This window comes from Tenrec ecaudatus, chromosome 2 (genome assembly GCF_050624435.1).
Source record: "Tenrec ecaudatus isolate mTenEca1 chromosome 2, mTenEca1.hap1, whole genome shotgun sequence".
Classification (NCBI taxonomy): Eukaryota; Metazoa; Chordata; class Mammalia; order Afrosoricida; family Tenrecidae; genus Tenrec; species Tenrec ecaudatus.
In genome coordinates, this window is record NC_134531.1 from 256,900,314 (window position 1) to 256,916,972 (window position 16,659).

Here is a 16,659-nt window from a genome sequence, read left to right on the forward strand (position 1 = left end):
GGACATAGGCAGCAAAATGGCTATGTAGGGCTGAAGTTTCATATGGGCCCCATCTGGATCCTTCAGGATCCCAACCTTGGAAGGTATGGTTTGCAGCTGGTCCTCAATATATCGGAAGTTGGCTGATTCTACACAAGAAGGTCTCGAGAATAATTCATCCTCAGGTTACATCCTAAGTTCCTCTCTTGGGTATCTCTATAAGCAGCCCCCAAAAGAGGATGCTGGACCTCATGAAGGCTCCACTGTAAAACCTGAAGGCTTGCCACCATGTCTTGACATTGTCACCACTGCTTCTTGATGCCCATGTGCCTGGATTTCTTGGAAATGATTTTCAAAAGTGCTGTATTGTTCTTCATACTATACCTAACTCCTTTCGATGCCATTCTCATTCTTGTAGTACATTCCAGATTTCCTGGCTGTTCCAAGGTTCAAGTAAGTAGTCTGAGCACTTCCTTTGTTCTTGAGTTCTTTTCTTCTTCTTTACTTCCTGGGGATTTGTACAAACTTCATTCCGTTGTGTTTCCTTCCTTGTCTTTCACATGTATCTGTCATCCATGTGCATCATTGTCCATACATTCATGAACTGGATCAGTCACAGCTTGACCACAGCAGATGGGATGTGGGGCTCAAGAACAAACAGAACCCAGGGAAGGAGGTGACCTAGCAGGGCTTGGAATCTCTGGCTCTCATCTGGGAAGCTTAAGCTCCTCAACAGAGATCACCTTTTAAATTGTCTAGACCTGCGTCAGAAACATGGCTGAGCAGGACCTTGGTTTTCCACCAGGTGAGCCTGAGTAGACTTCACGCTCTAGTTTCTACTCCAGGGTGCTGTGTAGAAGATCGTCATAAGTAGACTGCAGAGGATGTTGATTGTCCTCATGAAGATGGGTCTAGTATAAATCTTGCAGACTGTCAGCATGTCTTGACATTTCACCACTGCTTCTTTATGCCCCTGAGTGAATGTCTTGAAAATTATTGCTAAAAATACTTCATTTTTGTTGTTCATATCCAGGTGTACCTCACATTCAATGCATTCTCAATCGTAGAGGAGATTTCAGATTCCCTGGTTTTTCTAAGGTTCATTTAATTTGTCTGAATGCTCTTCCGCCTCCAGAGATATTTTCCCAGAGTTTACTTCTGGGAGTTTTCTAGCAATTTGGCTCTGAGGTATCACTCTGTCCTTTGTTGTTTTTCTTTTTCTCTGCAGCCCAGTGCCTTCTTCAGTGCTGGCAGAGAGCTGACACTAAGCCCGTGTTGCTGGAGTCGATGGGCCCAGGGAGGGCCTCAGAAATAAAGGCTTCCACTCTCCCCTGCTCCCAACCCTAGCCATGCATTAGGAACCCCAAACGTCCAAACACCTGCTAACATATCTGTTTATTAAAGCTTAGTAAATATACTTCCCTTGCAGGGGAGCTACCATGATCACAAAGGGGGTTTTCTCAGGTCGAGGCTTATCCATTGCATTCCGGATGTGCTGACCCCTGCGATTTCCCCAAATGTGGGAAACTCGACTGCAGAATTTGTGGTAGTGGGGGACTGCATTCACGCTCTCCCAGAGGGGGAAAAAAAAAACCTTAGTAAAGATGAAAATCTAACAACAGCCTATCTCTAAACATAATTTTAAAGAGCATTCAATTTGTTATCACAAGATCCAGTTTTTAATGAAGCCAGTAGATGGTTGTGAAATATATATGAAAGTATGAAAGAGCTAGCATGTATAAAAGAGCTTGGAAAGGTGATGGAGCTAGCTGCTGGAGACATTTAAAATTGCAGTTTAATTTTTTTTAATATTTCAATAATTTTACAAGATTGAACACCAGAGAGGAGGGGTAAAGAGAAAAAATAGAGATTTTTGACACATCTATCATTAGTATGAAAACATCTTTTTGATTTGTATAAAAAACAAAATATCAAACAATCAAAAGCTAACTTATAGAATAATGAAAACATAAATATCATATCACTTGGACTTATTAGTGTCCAAATACATTTCTACTTCCTTTACTATGAATATGAATTATATGCTATTTGACCTAGAAAGACTTAAGAGGCACCATTTTTAAATGAAAGATAACTCTAACATGTTCAGACAAAAATGGGTTAAGCTCAAATTATTTCATTAAAACCCCAGGGTCTGGTCTGTGTCACTCTTAAATTGAAAAATTCCATGGAAAGATTTTAAAAGTCAAAGAGCAATGTGTAGGTCTTTGTCTCCCCACCAGACACATTCAAGCGTCCTCTCTAACCAAGAGAGTCTACCATTACACACTCACGTGGCTCTCCCAGTTACCTGAAGAGAGGAATCAGTGCCTTTCATCAGATCTAAGAAAAAACAATGTCTTCACACTTTCTTAACATGGAGAAAATATCACAAGAAATTTTCACTTGTGGGGCAGAGGATCAAATGCCATCTGGACAGATATTGACGGATTCTGGTCCGCTGGTCTAACTTTAAAAACAAATATATTGAAAACACATATTTTAGTTCCTACCTCCCTAACACTGAAGAAGCCCTGGTGTGCTGCGGGCGAGGCATTGTGCTACCCGCTTCAAGCTCAGTAGTTCAAACCCAGCAGCCATACCAAGAGGGAAGAATGAAAGCATGTGTGCAGCAGAGATGTGAGTTGGAATCCATGGGTGGCCGCGGTTTGGGCTGCATAAAGCTTGCATTCAAGAGAAGAGCTTAGCCACAAGAAACAATTAGTCAAATTCTAAAATGTGCAATAAGGGAACTGGCATTTATAAAACTAAACTCACAGAAAAGTAAATAAATATATCACCTCCTGATAATTCTGTTACATACTTCTTAATCTTCAGATTTTCAGGTTTCCCCTACTTACAGCAAGTGAACAAAACTTTGGGAAAAGGAAAAACTATTTTTTCCTACTGCTTAGGGAGAATTATTAATCTAAATGTACAATGACATTTACTTTGCTCCTGTCACTGAACAATTAAGCCAAACATGCTATTAATCAATCAGGTAGGCATGAAGGAGCTGATCTCAGCAAGATCCTCTTTTCGGGCCATCACCGTCTGTGCAGTACACTGTGTGCAGAGAAGGGCTCTCCCACTGTGCTTTTGTATGATTGGTTCCCAAGGAGGGGAGAAAAGGCTTCACCTTCTGTGCTATAATGTAGCCCTTGGTACTTGCCATGGAGCAAGCATTCAGACTGGAGAATAAAAAGGGACTTTTTATTAAGAACTGAGCACAAAACTTGCTTTTGATAGGGTCAGCAAAAAGTGAGCTTATTGATTTATAAAGTGGTACTAATACATTTTTATAGCCAATTGGTTAAAAATTGACTCAGAAAGGAGACAAACTATTACTTTATAATATTTATTATGATCAAATAAGATTGGCACAGTGATAAGCCAAGAAAAAATGTAATGAATAAAAAAGCATGTGTCAAATGTAACTAATTTTATAGTAAATAAATAAGAAAAGCTTATCTTCTTTATGCTTCTTGATTTTTTAAACTTATGAATAATGTAGTATTTGAAGTTAATGTTTCCCCCCAAAGAAAAACACATTTCTTCAGTACAAGAAATAATATTTTAGACATACTAGTTTCTCTTTAATATTTCTGGATCCATAATGTACTGTAGAATGACTAGATTTATTTTTCCATGAAAAGCTGTTACTGGAATGTTGAAAGGAATATATGAATTTTCATCAATTTAAAAATGTTCTCATGCAGTAATAATTTCATTTGTTTGATTAGCTGGTCACAGGGAATACAGGAACAGGAATGGTAATAGTGATATGAGAAGGGTAGGAATAAAGGGAAGAGGGGAGGGAGAGAAGGAGGAACAAATCACAATGATGGACACATTACCACACATCCCCCTCCAGGAGGAAGAACAACATAAACCATGGGGGGGGGAAGGAAACAGCGGTTGGCATGGAATATGAAAATAATAATAATTTATAATATATCAAGGGACATGAGGATGGATGCGGGATGGAGGGAAAGTAGAAAGAGGAGCTGCTACCAAGGGCTCAATAGAAAGTACATGTCTGGAAAAGAACGATGTCAACATATGTACAAATATGCCTGATACAATTGATCTACAGATTGTAAAAAGAGTTGTAAGAGCCCCCAATATAATGATCTTGTGATAAAAAAAACACAAAACAAATAAACGATTTAAATTTAGAAAAAGTATGAAAAGTGAATTCTTTTTCTAGTAACACCACATTTTAGGAATTTGCTTATGCTTGGATTTTAATTGCATTCTTCAATTCCAGGTGCCTCAGACACATAATATGTTTTTTATGTTGTTTCATCTCTCCACCACTACTATCCAGTCAGTAAAACCATTAATGTATTTTTAGAGTAGTTCCACTTATTTCTTTTTAAAAATCTTTTTGTAGCTCTACATTCTTTCTACACAACCCAAAGGTGTCCGTGTGGAGTCTGAAAATCTTGAGCTCCACCTTATATCTACTCAGATGGTCTCTATCTCCATAGTTCCAGTTTGCATACATGACCTGTCAAGATTTAGTAGCTTTTTGCTGTTCTGTGCAGTCTCTGGATTGTATGGTATCTGCCACTGATCACCCAAAGCAGGGACAGAGTGTTTATGAATTAGATGGAGAAGACTTGTGAAAGAATTTAACTCAAACCCAAATTCCAATACCAAACATATAACTCCTAAATGAGTTATTAGAATATTTGATGAGGCTTTAATGAATCAAGTGCAAATAATTATGGAGTCAATTCAACACAGACAAGACCTCCTCTCAAACAACCCTAAGTGTTGCTGCTGATTCTACACCACGCTTGAACAGAGATTATCTTTGTATCTCTTTTCCTTGGTTAGCACATAATGAAGAAAGTTAAAAAATGATGACTTTCGTGTATAAAAAAAACCTAAAAGGCATGGAAAAATATTTTACAAACCACTAAGAAAATAAATGAGCCGGTTAGGAAGCAAGAATTTGGCTAAACATTAATGGCTTTCTCATTATAAGATTCCTTAAGAACTAAAGCTGATCACCATTAAAAACGTTCATGTTACGAATTTTATTTCTGGGAAATTTTAAAAGCAAAATATGAAAATTTGTTCACTAACAAAAGTCTAAAGCTTAATCTGTGTGCATTGAAAAAAAGAAAAAGAAAAGGTCAAATAGTAATTTTGTCCTTTCAATACACCACACATTAGTAATTTTGTTTTACTTGTCTTATACAGAGGTACCTTGTGAGCACAATGAAGTGTTCTGGAATTCCCATTATTCTTAATGGTCACCATCATTTATTATGATTACCACGGGCATATGCCTGTGCAGGTGCGATAATATCCAAGTAAACAACTTACCGTGACATCAGCATTGATTTCTTTCATGCCATGTCCTCCTCTGAATTTCTGGAAACTACCAGTCAAAGTACTACTGCAACCATTGCTGTGATACGTAGGTTTACTGTGCCAACCTGGCCAATAAGAATATGTGGGATTAATAAAGTCAGAGTTTGATTGGAGGTCAAAGAGATAAATGGCTCAGCAAGCCCTGTCTCTCCCTCTCTTGCTCTGTGATGATTAGTGTGCAGCTGCCTTAGCTAGTTCTCTGCCTTCACTTCTGAGCTACATTACCTGTGGGACACCCAACCCATGTCACTAGAGCCTGAGGTTCTTTCGGGACCTGCTTCACCATGCTACTGGTGTATATATCAATTGAGTTTGGGACTGCTGAATCGTGTCAGCTGGCTGACTTTTGGTGCCCCACCCTGCTGTTTGCTGCCTCTTGCCAGACTGTCTACATTGCTCTACAGAAGACTCAGCTGTCTGCTTTCTTGACCATGGACCAAGCAACCCTCATGGATTGAAGGACTTCCAGTATATTAACCTTTCCAGAGAAATGAGTTGAACAGACTACTCTGTACCACTGTGTGGACTAATTAGCTGCTATATTCCCTCGTGCTGTCTCTCTGTTTCTATCTATCTATCTATCTATCTATCTATCTATCTATCTATCTATCTATCATCTATCTATCTAAAATCATAAGTGTCCTAGTTTTGTTTTCATACAATACTCTGTCTAACACACTTGCTAAATGATTTTCAGAAAAAATATACTTACATGTGATAATAATGGTATTGTTTGATAATTTTAGCCTTCTATTGACTCATGCATCTTTGGAATAGGTACATATATGGACATCTTCATGTCAGTGGTCAGGTAACTGTCTTCCAAATTTCTTGCCATAGGCAACTGAGTACTTTCAGTACTTCATCAGCTCGCTGAAACATTCTATTGGTATTCATCAGTTCCTATGACCCTAGTTTTCACTAATGCATTCAGTGTACCTTTAATTTCTTCCTTCACTCCATCCAATCTTGATCATATGTTGTCTTTTGGAATGGTTGAATATTGACCAGTTCTTTTGATAAAGTGACTCTGTATCCCATCTATCTTCTTTGGATGTTTACTGCATTGATTCATCAGCAAATGAAGGTCCCGAAAGATTTACGCCATCCATATCATTATGGTTGACTCTCCCCAAGGCAGCAAGTCTTTTCAGTCATATTGTGAGTGCCTTGAGTCTTGAAGGGCTCATCATCTGACACTAAATATGAATGTTTCCGTTATTAATGAGAGTTTCAATAGCTAGTCCCTCAGAAGTAGGCAGACTCTTGTTTGTTCCCAGCCTGTTAGTAGTCTATAAACGTGTTACATTGTCTGACCCTCCTACTATGTGACATGTCAGCATCATAGCTTCCATGTAGCATCACAGCAGTATGCAAACCATCACAGTACAACAAACTGGCAGATACAAATGAAGGAGTATATACACTATATACAGAAAAAGCATTAATAAAATGTAAATATATTGGATGGTCAAATACACAAAGATAAAACACCTTTTAGTAACTCCTAGCATAGGTACGTAGTTGCACAATCAATATAGAGTATATTTTTATGAACCCAGAAAATGACTTTATGATCCTTTTCAGTCAATCTCCACCCCTCAAACCTACCGTATATACTCGAATATAAACCGACCCGAGTATAAGCCAAGGTACCTAATTATTATCTGGGAAACCAGAAAAACTGATTGAGTCAAGTATAAGCCTAGGGTGGAAAATGTAGAAGCTATTGGTGAGTTTCAATAATCAAAACAAATGAAAATAAAATTACTAAAATTGAGACATCAGTGGGGTAATGTATTTAAATACTTATTTTAAATTAAAAAAAACATAAAAAGGACAAGTCATTTAACATTAGTAAACCAGCACAGTAAGTAGAAAATAGGTTCAAAAAAACACAATAGGTTCAACAAAATAAATAGGTTCAGCAAAATCAATAAGGTATCAACAATAATACCTTAAGAATACTATTCCCTGAGCTCAATCAGCAACCAAGCTAAAATGTAAAGAGTTAAAATCCTTCAAAACTGGATTCCTCATCATCATCCATATCCCAATGCAGAGCTTCAGCTGGTGTGAGGTCATCATAGACGCTGTCCTCACAGAGATCACCATCACTGCTGTCATTTTCATACAAAGAGCAGTCTTCACTGCCATCAATAGCATTACTAATACTACATACATTTCTGGAAGGCACGTTGTACCCTGTCTTCTGGAATGTATTCCCATACATCTCGAATTCACTTTGCCATTAACTCTATGTCAGGCTTCATGAGATTTTCTCCTTTTGTTAGTTGGGCTTGACCAGATGACATCCATTCATGCCACATCCTTCGCATAGTCTTTAAAAGGCTTATTCAAAGATACAACCAGAGGCTGCAGTACAGATGTAAGCCCACCTGGAATAACGGCTAAAGTAACTTTACTAGATTTGGCCAATTTTTTTTTATGTCATCTGATAGGTGGGCCCTGAGCATATCCCAAACAAGTAATGATGACTTTTTCTTTAAGGCTGCTCCTGGTTGTCGGTTCCAAATTTCTTCCAGCCATTTTTTTTGTTCCACCTTCATCCATCCAGCCTTTAACATGTGTATGCACAATAATTCTTGGTGAGGGAGTGGCTTTGAGAAAAATGTTCTTTTCTCCTAAACTTGCCACAGTTCTGTTGCTTGGAAGATGTGAAGTCATGCAGTGCCATCCATATTCCCAATATATGCCAGCTCATAATTATAAATCCTTCTTTGTTTTATAATAAATGACTAGAATGACAAAATTTTTTCTTCAAGGTCTTCTGGCAATTTCTGGGAAATCTTTGTTCTTTGTCTCAAATATAGTATACCGAACCTATTCATGAAGCGGGTACACCATCCTGCTGATGCAGCAAATTTTTCAATGCCTAGTGCTTTATATTTGTCATCCTTAGTCATTTGTAGAGCACGTATGCAGACTCCCATGCGTGTTAGACACTCCATAACCCATTTATGCAATTCACCCTCTAGAGCCCCATAAAAAGACATTAAACCACGACGAGCTTTTTTAGCTTTTGGAATCTGTTCCAAGTCAGCCTTCATTTTCCGCCACTCCCTCACTTGCTTTTCGTCAACACAGAATTCCCTACTTGCAATATTGCTATTGTTCTCTTCTGCTCTTGAAACAACCTTCATTTTGAAACCAGCCTCATATGACCGGCGTTTTTGTTTTGGTTCAAGAGTATCCATTTCTCATAGGATAAAAAAAACAAGACTTTGAAAAAGAACTTTCATGGTAATGCTTGTCCCCCCAAGATGTGTTAGCTGAGAAGAGGCAGGGTGTGAATTAACACAGAGACTAGAGGGGAGAGATGAAGTGTAGCCACAGACACATCCTTACCAGTTCAGCTGGGGGCATAAGTGAATCCCTATGGGTGCTTCTGTGAATTGGAGCCATCCACGTCATAGGATGGCTCTGATTGGTTAGATGTGAGTTAAAAAATAAAAAACATTCAAAGCCCTGAGTAAATAAACATTCAAAGTCCTGTAGCGGGGCTTTGAATGAACAGCAAGAAATGGCATCCTGGAGATAATGGGCACTAGTCCTGTCCCTGGGGGGAGGGGGTGGGAGAAGCAGTGAGATGTTACACCTCCCTGGGGTACCACTGACCCATGTATAAGCTGAACCCCAGTTTTTCAGCACATTTTTTGGGCTGAAATACTCAGCTTATACACGAGTATATACGGTAATACTATTTTAATTTCTACTATTGAAGTACCAGTTTTACATGTTTTTTAAATTAAATGAAAGGAATCCAGGAGTATTTACTTTAACTTTATGGAATATTTTTTGCTTTCCATCTTCCATGTGTATATTTGCATTTCTTCTTTTACTTTAATTTTATTCTCCTCTCTTTATTTACTGCCTTCCTTCCTTATTCCTGTGATTTCTTTAGTCTCCACTGTCTCTCTTCCTCCACTTTGCTTTCCAATGATGATCATTGTTCTGTAATGAGTAGGTAGACTTCCACTTATAATGGATAGTTAGATTGATGTGTTCGCATCATTCATATAGAGCTACCCAATAAATTCAGTTAACAAGCTTGGTTATAGAAACTAATTTTTGGAGTATGTCTTATAGTCATAAGTTAAAGCTAGAATCAATCCTAAATTGTAAATGGATAAAGCGCTGCATAATCAAAACCAAACACAGGCATTCACACACAAACTCTAGTGGCTTCTACTACTAAGCAATGTATATGTTTATACTACTACCTAACTATAAGCAACTTGGGGCACATGAATTATCCATGTAAAGTTTCTCCTTTTATTGTGCTTCACTTTATTATACTTTGCAGATAGTTATTTTTAAAAAACAAATGGAAAACGTGGCAACTCTGCATGGTTCAAGTCTTTATACATCATCTTTCAATACCCTGCACTCAGTGTGTGTCTGTATGTCACATTTTTGTAATTCTTTCAATACTTTAAACTTTTTATAAGGACATTGTCCACTTAACAGACAACAAGAAAGCAAAAGGAACCACATGAAACACTGCCATTAAATTGATTCTGATTTATAATAACCCTTTAGGACAGAGTAGAACTGCCCATAGGGTTACTGAATCTCTTTGTTAGCAGACTGCCTTTTCTTTGTCTCCAGGAGTAACTGGTGGGTTAGAACTACTAATCTTCAAACAACCAGATGGACCACCAGGGCAAACGTGCACTTGGAAACCAAAACATCCCTGTCACTTTTTTGCTTTATTGCTTTGGTCTATAGCTGAACTCACAGGATCTCTGAGGTATGCCTGTATTGTGAACTACAATAAGGAAGCAGATACATCTTTTAGAAACAGAAGAGCAAAGATTCTAAAATCAGATCTTATTACAGAATTAGTTTGACTTTTGAGGAAAAACTGCTTTAGGAATACCACTCAAATGTGGTGAAAATCAATCCAACTGCTTTCTTTTTGAAACGATAATAAATTCCAAGTCAGAAACTCAATTTAACTTACGTAAATTTGACTTTGCAAAACCTATGTACTTACATCTAACTATTTGTAAGCCAGGAATTTTCTAAATGCTCTGAAAATAGAATGATGATGCAGTGCTCTTAATACTGTGCCCAGAGATCCCGTGAAGCTGTAAATCGGCACTATATTCTTTCCAATCTGTTCATTCTGTATGGAGCATGATTTAGACAAACGTGTTTTAAACTAACACGTGGGAGAAATGATAGCTAAAAAAAAGAAAAGAAAGAAAAAGAAAATGATATCAGGTCCTCTTTTTTTTTTTAAGGGCCTAAGTGGAGAGCAAATGCTTTGAAAATGATTAGGGCAAAGAATGTACAGATGTGCTTTATACAATTGATGCATGTATATGCATGCATTGTGATAAGAGTTGTATAAGCCCCTAATAAAATGTTTAAAAAAAACAACACTAACTGCCATGGGCTTTCAGTATCTGAAGAGGGTCTGGAATGACAAAGAAGGGGCCAGCAGATGAAAAGAATTAGTTTTGGCATACTTATGACTAATTTGTGTGCTATAAATTTTAACAGATTAAAGAATGGAGAGAAAATAAGAAAACAGAAGTTCGATATGTGTGTCTCTCTGAGACAACATTTTGAGGAAATTGCATAAAATCAAACAGATTTCTTTCCATTTATTGATGCCGATGATATAGAGAATTTAAACTACATTTATAAGATTAGACCTAGGTAAGAACATTATATGTCAATCAAACGGCTAATAAACACTAAATTTGAAACTCCAACTCTGTTTGCTTATATAAAAAGATGTATCAAATTACCAATAACGGCATTTCAGGGGAAAGCAAATAATTTATCTGATTGGTTATCATGGCAAGAGCCTTTTAATTGACATATTGACAGGCAGGAAGATTAGGGTTAAAGGGGGTCGTCTCCACTGAATGCCTACACTAAATGAACATTAGCTGGCAACGCCACATAGGGGTTTGAAAGAAATCAGGCACACACTAGAAACTTCTGGGGAAGTTCTGGGGAGGATTCAAAGCTGTATATGCACAGCTGAATGTTGCCCAAAGATGTAGATTGAGGTCACCTGGGCATGGACTCTAGAGACCAACAGCAGGACATCAAGCATACATCTAAACTCAGTCACTAAGAAAGGCCATTGCCCTCAACCACGCCCCTCCCCACCCAGTGGGGAAGGAAGTGATAACAAGCAGAAACAGGCAGGCCATCTCTCTTGCCCTCTCTCTCAGAGGCACACATCTCTTGCTTCCATAACCTGCCCTTTGGGGCCATTTTTCACTTTTTTTTTGTTTGTTTTTTACTGTTCCCCAGATGTGGTGATCTTAAGTCTCGAACTCATGCACAGTCCCCTGCGCGGCATTGCTGTACCATCTGAGATGGTAGTAATGAAACCTCCTTTCCCTCAGAAAAAGTACTAGCGCTTACTGAAGGCAAGACCCGGGAAAAAGCGTCCCAGAACCTAACAATAAGGACATGCCGGAATAATGTATACTTATCTGCTTTGGGAAGCTTTTGGGTTACATAGAGCTACACTGTCGTCCCGACCTGCCAATGATAGAAGGAATGATTCTGCTTTGTGCTGAACTTCAGCCTCGAGCTTCGACTTTAACTGTAATAACAGTGGTGCTTTTTTCCATAAGCCTTTCATTTTGATCCGAAGATTGGATTCAATCTCATTCGGGAATAGGAGCAAGAAAGACATAAAAAGATATAATCAACTGACATAGGGATAGCAACAGGCAGAAGTAATGCTTTATAAAGCCTTGCAATTACAATTAATGAGAGCGATGAGTGGTAAAGGGTTAGGAGAGAGCATTGTTTCACCAAAAATTAGACAACCTTGATACACACCATAATTTTACTTGATAAACGTAACTGAGCAAGCACACAGAAGTGTGTTTCTCTGCCAAGCTTCTGATTCTTTGTCCCTGCTTCCAGAAGACATCTCAGTTTAATTCTAAGATGAATTGAAAAATCTTAAATTCATGCGGATACAATTTTAACAAAGCAATAGCAGTTTTTGACAAATAATAGCTTATAGAAAGAATCCTTGATCTCAATAATTTTTACTTTCTTAGCATAACTTTTTAAAACTTCTGTTAATGGCAATTGATTTTGAATATATATTTTTTTCTGAGTATGAATACAAAGATCTCACCAAACTCACCGCAGGTAAATCTATTCCAAGAGCAGAGTAGACCTGCCCCTGTAGGTCTGTAAAACTGTAAACCTTTATGGGATGAGAAAGCCTCATCTGCCCCTAACTGAGCAGCTGGTGGTTTCAAACTGCTGACCTTGTTGGCAGTTAGCAGCCTACCCAGTATCCCACTATGGCTCCAGGGCTCCTTTTCCCTTCACTACAAAAATGTTAACATAGATGTAAATTTTAATATAAAATTAATGCTTGATACATAATAGCATTACGTTATTATTAATTCTCTTGGAGTTGATTCTAAGCAAGAGCAACTGTATTTAACAACAGAAGGAAAGCCCCCAGGTCCTGCGTCGTGGTGGTATGCATGCCCGAGCTCTCGCTGTAGCCACCGTGTGACTCAGCCCTCTTGAGGTCTTTGCCTTGTTTGGTGACCCTCTAATTTGCCAAGCGACATGTCCTTCTGGGCTTGAACCCTCTCGGGAACATGTCCAAAGTGCACGAACTGGAGTCCCTTCTCCTCTCTTACAAGGAGCATCTGGGCTGTACTTGGAAGATAAATTGTTTCTTCTGGCAATCCAATGCACTTTCAGTATGCCTCACCAACACTATGATTCAAACATATCAGTCTTATTAATTTTCCAGCATGCTTACGGGCAATCTAAAATAGCAAGACTTGAGTCCTGTGGTCCGCAATGACACCCTTGCTCTTCAACACTTTAAAGCGATCGTGTGCACGTATTTATCCAGTACAATACGTCACTTGATTTCTTGACTGCTGCTTCCATGAGCCATTGATTATGGGTCCAATTAAAAATAAACCTTTGACAACTTCCATCTTTACTCCATTTATTATGATATCATCTTCTGTCCCAGTTGTGAGGGAATTTGTTTGTTTTGTTTGTTGAGTTGCAATTTATACTGACGGCTACAGACTCTGATTGTTAGAAGAAAATGTTGCCAGTATTTTTTTTTTGTTTTTTATGCAAGCAAAGTCTGTAATCTGTAACAAGGCATATTGCGAAAAGACATATATTTTAAACCAGTTTTCTTCTTTGTTTCCTTTGTAATCACAATTGCAATTGAAGATGTGTTGTGTGGTAGAAAGGAAAGCTGTCACCAAATCTAGGTTTCTATTCTCCTGAAATATTTCCTATTATGTTCCTAAATTAGTTCTTCCATTTACCGTAATACCCAATAACTCATTCAACAATCCTATGTTTTTCTTCTTGTCTCAGACTGAACCTATACTTCAAAAATATCCCTTTGAAAGTAAACCTATCAATGACTTGGTTAGAACTTTGTATTTAACTTTTAGTGTATGATCTGAATGCTACTAAATATTCTGTGAAGGTGATGTTGGAGGATTAAGAAGCAAGATAAAGAGTCTTTGCATTGTTCTACTCTTCACCCCTTTCAGACAATAATAATATGTTTTATGATTTTGTTAGATGAGATTGACCCTAAGAAAATTTGAAAGCCTTTAGATTAAATATTACCAACAATTTCAACAAGCTTTCAAAAACATCTGTTATATTGTACCTGTTTCTGTTAATTCTAAATAGAACTATAGGATTCAATAAAAGTATATGTTTTATTGGTTTTATTAGGGAACTACATAGCCTGAATTCGTATTGCTTTAAATGACTCAGACCACGCATTTCTGTTCTTGTTAGTTGCCTTGGACCTGAGAACACCCTGGTGGTGGGTTTGGTATGTTCGCTTGGAAGGTAACAGAAGTCGGTCACCAGGCCTGTCTTCCAAAGCACTTCCGGGTGGTTTGAATCACTAGCTGTTCTGCTAGTACTTTAAGACTTAGGTGTTTTTTTGTTTTTTTTTTTTTTTGCACCAAGAGACTCCTGAACCTTAAGATTAAGATTGGCTTCAACTGTTTAGAGAAGATGATCTAGGTCACTTACATGATGATTGTATGTCACCTAAGACACCTGTTTTTAATGTTAATTTCACAACTTGTTCTTTAGGAAATGATTGCAGTGCTGCCTGGTAAAATTACTGTCGAGAAAATCAAGATAAAATGTGTATGGATAAAACCAAAGGTTATTTGTTGTTGTCATCGTCTTTCTCTCAGATGTTTGAATTTAATACAAAACAAAAAAGTTCACCCCAAAATCTCAGCATCAGTAAAATGAAATCGTTAGATTCATGTTCCAGAGGTTTACACAATAGAGTTTAGTATATCTACACAGAAAAAAATCTATAGGGTTTTTAAAAACTCAACAGGCAACGTATTCCCTGGCAATCCCCATGGGCGCCCCCACGCCCAGACAATACCATGAACACTGAGGAGAGAGCAACGTTTAGCAATTACAGTCATTAAAATGACAAAATTTAGCTTCTAAACAGGCGGGAGGGTTTTTCTATGAAAGGTTTAAAATTTTTTAAATGCTGACATACAAAGCAAAGCCATTACTCGTTCATTCTTGAACATGAGCATTTAAAGATGCATTAAAGAATATGGGTGTATATTTTACTGTCATTTATGCAAGTGTCTAGGGAAAAGGAAAGATTTTTATTTCAACTCACTTTGACATGAGTAATGAAGCTATTCAGAATAAAATATATATTTATGAAAAGTTACTAATAAGGGTCTCAAAACTTTTAATATATTTTATTAAAAGTTTCAGAATTACAGAAAATACACGATAATAATATCACTATGAATTCCATATATACACAATTCCTACTGCCATATATTACTGTGCTACATATATTTTAATTAATGAAGAAATAGCAAAACATTAGAATTCACAAAGTTTATATTTTATTAATATGTTCTAATTTTAAAATTTAATGTATTTTTCTGGTCAAGGACAAAGCTCTATTATATACTTATAATAAATATATACATATTATAAATTATATATTTATATAAAATTACAAGTTATATATTATATTATAATATATTATTATATACAATATATAGTATATATAGATATATTTGCATGTCTATGATTCTTCTTTTCTATGATAGTTTTTCAAATTTTTAGTTATAGTTATTGTTATGATTTTAATGGGATCCCTGGTGCCATAGCGGGCTATGCATTATCTACTAGGCAAAATACCATCAGTTCAAACTCATCAGTAACTCCTGAGGAAAAAGATGAGGCTTTCTGTAAAAATGTACACCATATCACTTGGCAGGAGGATACCTCACCACAGCTGGGGTCAAGTGACCCACAGAGAGATGGGGGATTGTCACGAGCTGTGCAATCAATAATTACTTAATGCTCTTTGACATTTTTAAATGCTTGGTTTATTCACTACAAGCAGACATCGAGCAATCTAATAAACCTAATGTTAACGTACACTCTAATATCACTTCAGACAAATATCAGAAATAGGGGCAACATGCTACATTATTATTTCGGCATCATAAGCATTGCCTTCATCAGTGTGTTCACCCCTGGTAGAGTTGGAGAGAGCAGGAGTTGATGTCTCCTTGGTCCCTGGCTTTCTGAAAACTCAATGTCTCTACCCGGGTTTATATCGGTATTCAGTTGGCTCCTTAATGTCATCCTGGAAATTCTGTGGAGTCCAGCCAAGTCTTATTGGGGTCCCCAAGACTTTCTGGAGTGACTCTTTGGACCATCTGTTGGTTCTTGGCAGTGGCTCCACATTTAAGCTGGGCCTAAATATAATACTTTCATTTATTTTCCAAAATGATCTTTCTTGTGTTTGCATCTTAAAAGGTAGTTTAACGTCTTGCGAGCTGTCCTCAGGGATGCTGTCTTCTGAGTGGTAATCATACAGAACTGGGGAGAAGTCCCCTGGAGAAGGAGGCCCTGTCACAGGGATGAGGCATACTGATGGGAGGGCACTCAGGAGAGGGCAGAGGGAAATATCACGTTGGGGTGAACATAAGTGCATGTCTGCTGGGGGAACGGAAGGATGGACTGACCACCAGGTGGGTTAAGGAGAGACTGAAGATGCTCTTGGGACCAGTAAGTGGGAGGGTCTTTAGTGGCATGTCTGCTGGGGGAACGGAAGGGTGGACTGACCACCAGGTGGGTTAAGGAGAGACTGAAGATGCTCTTGGGACCAGTAAGTGGGAGGGTCTTTAGTGGCATGTCTGCTGGGGGAACGGATGGGTGGACTGACCGCCAGGTGGGTTAAGGAGAGACTGAGGATGC

General features: G+C 37.9%; 1 non-coding gene across 1 annotated transcript; it reads left to right on the plus strand.

The window, feature by feature from the left end:
* The first annotated feature begins 1,393 nt into the window (after nt 1-1,393).
* Nucleotides 1,394-1,557, plus strand: LOC142441747 (U1 spliceosomal RNA). The gene has a single exon (XR_012783095.1). It is a non-coding gene; the product is annotated as a U1 spliceosomal RNA (small nuclear RNA).
* Nucleotides 1,558-16,659: the final 15,102 nt, after the last annotated feature.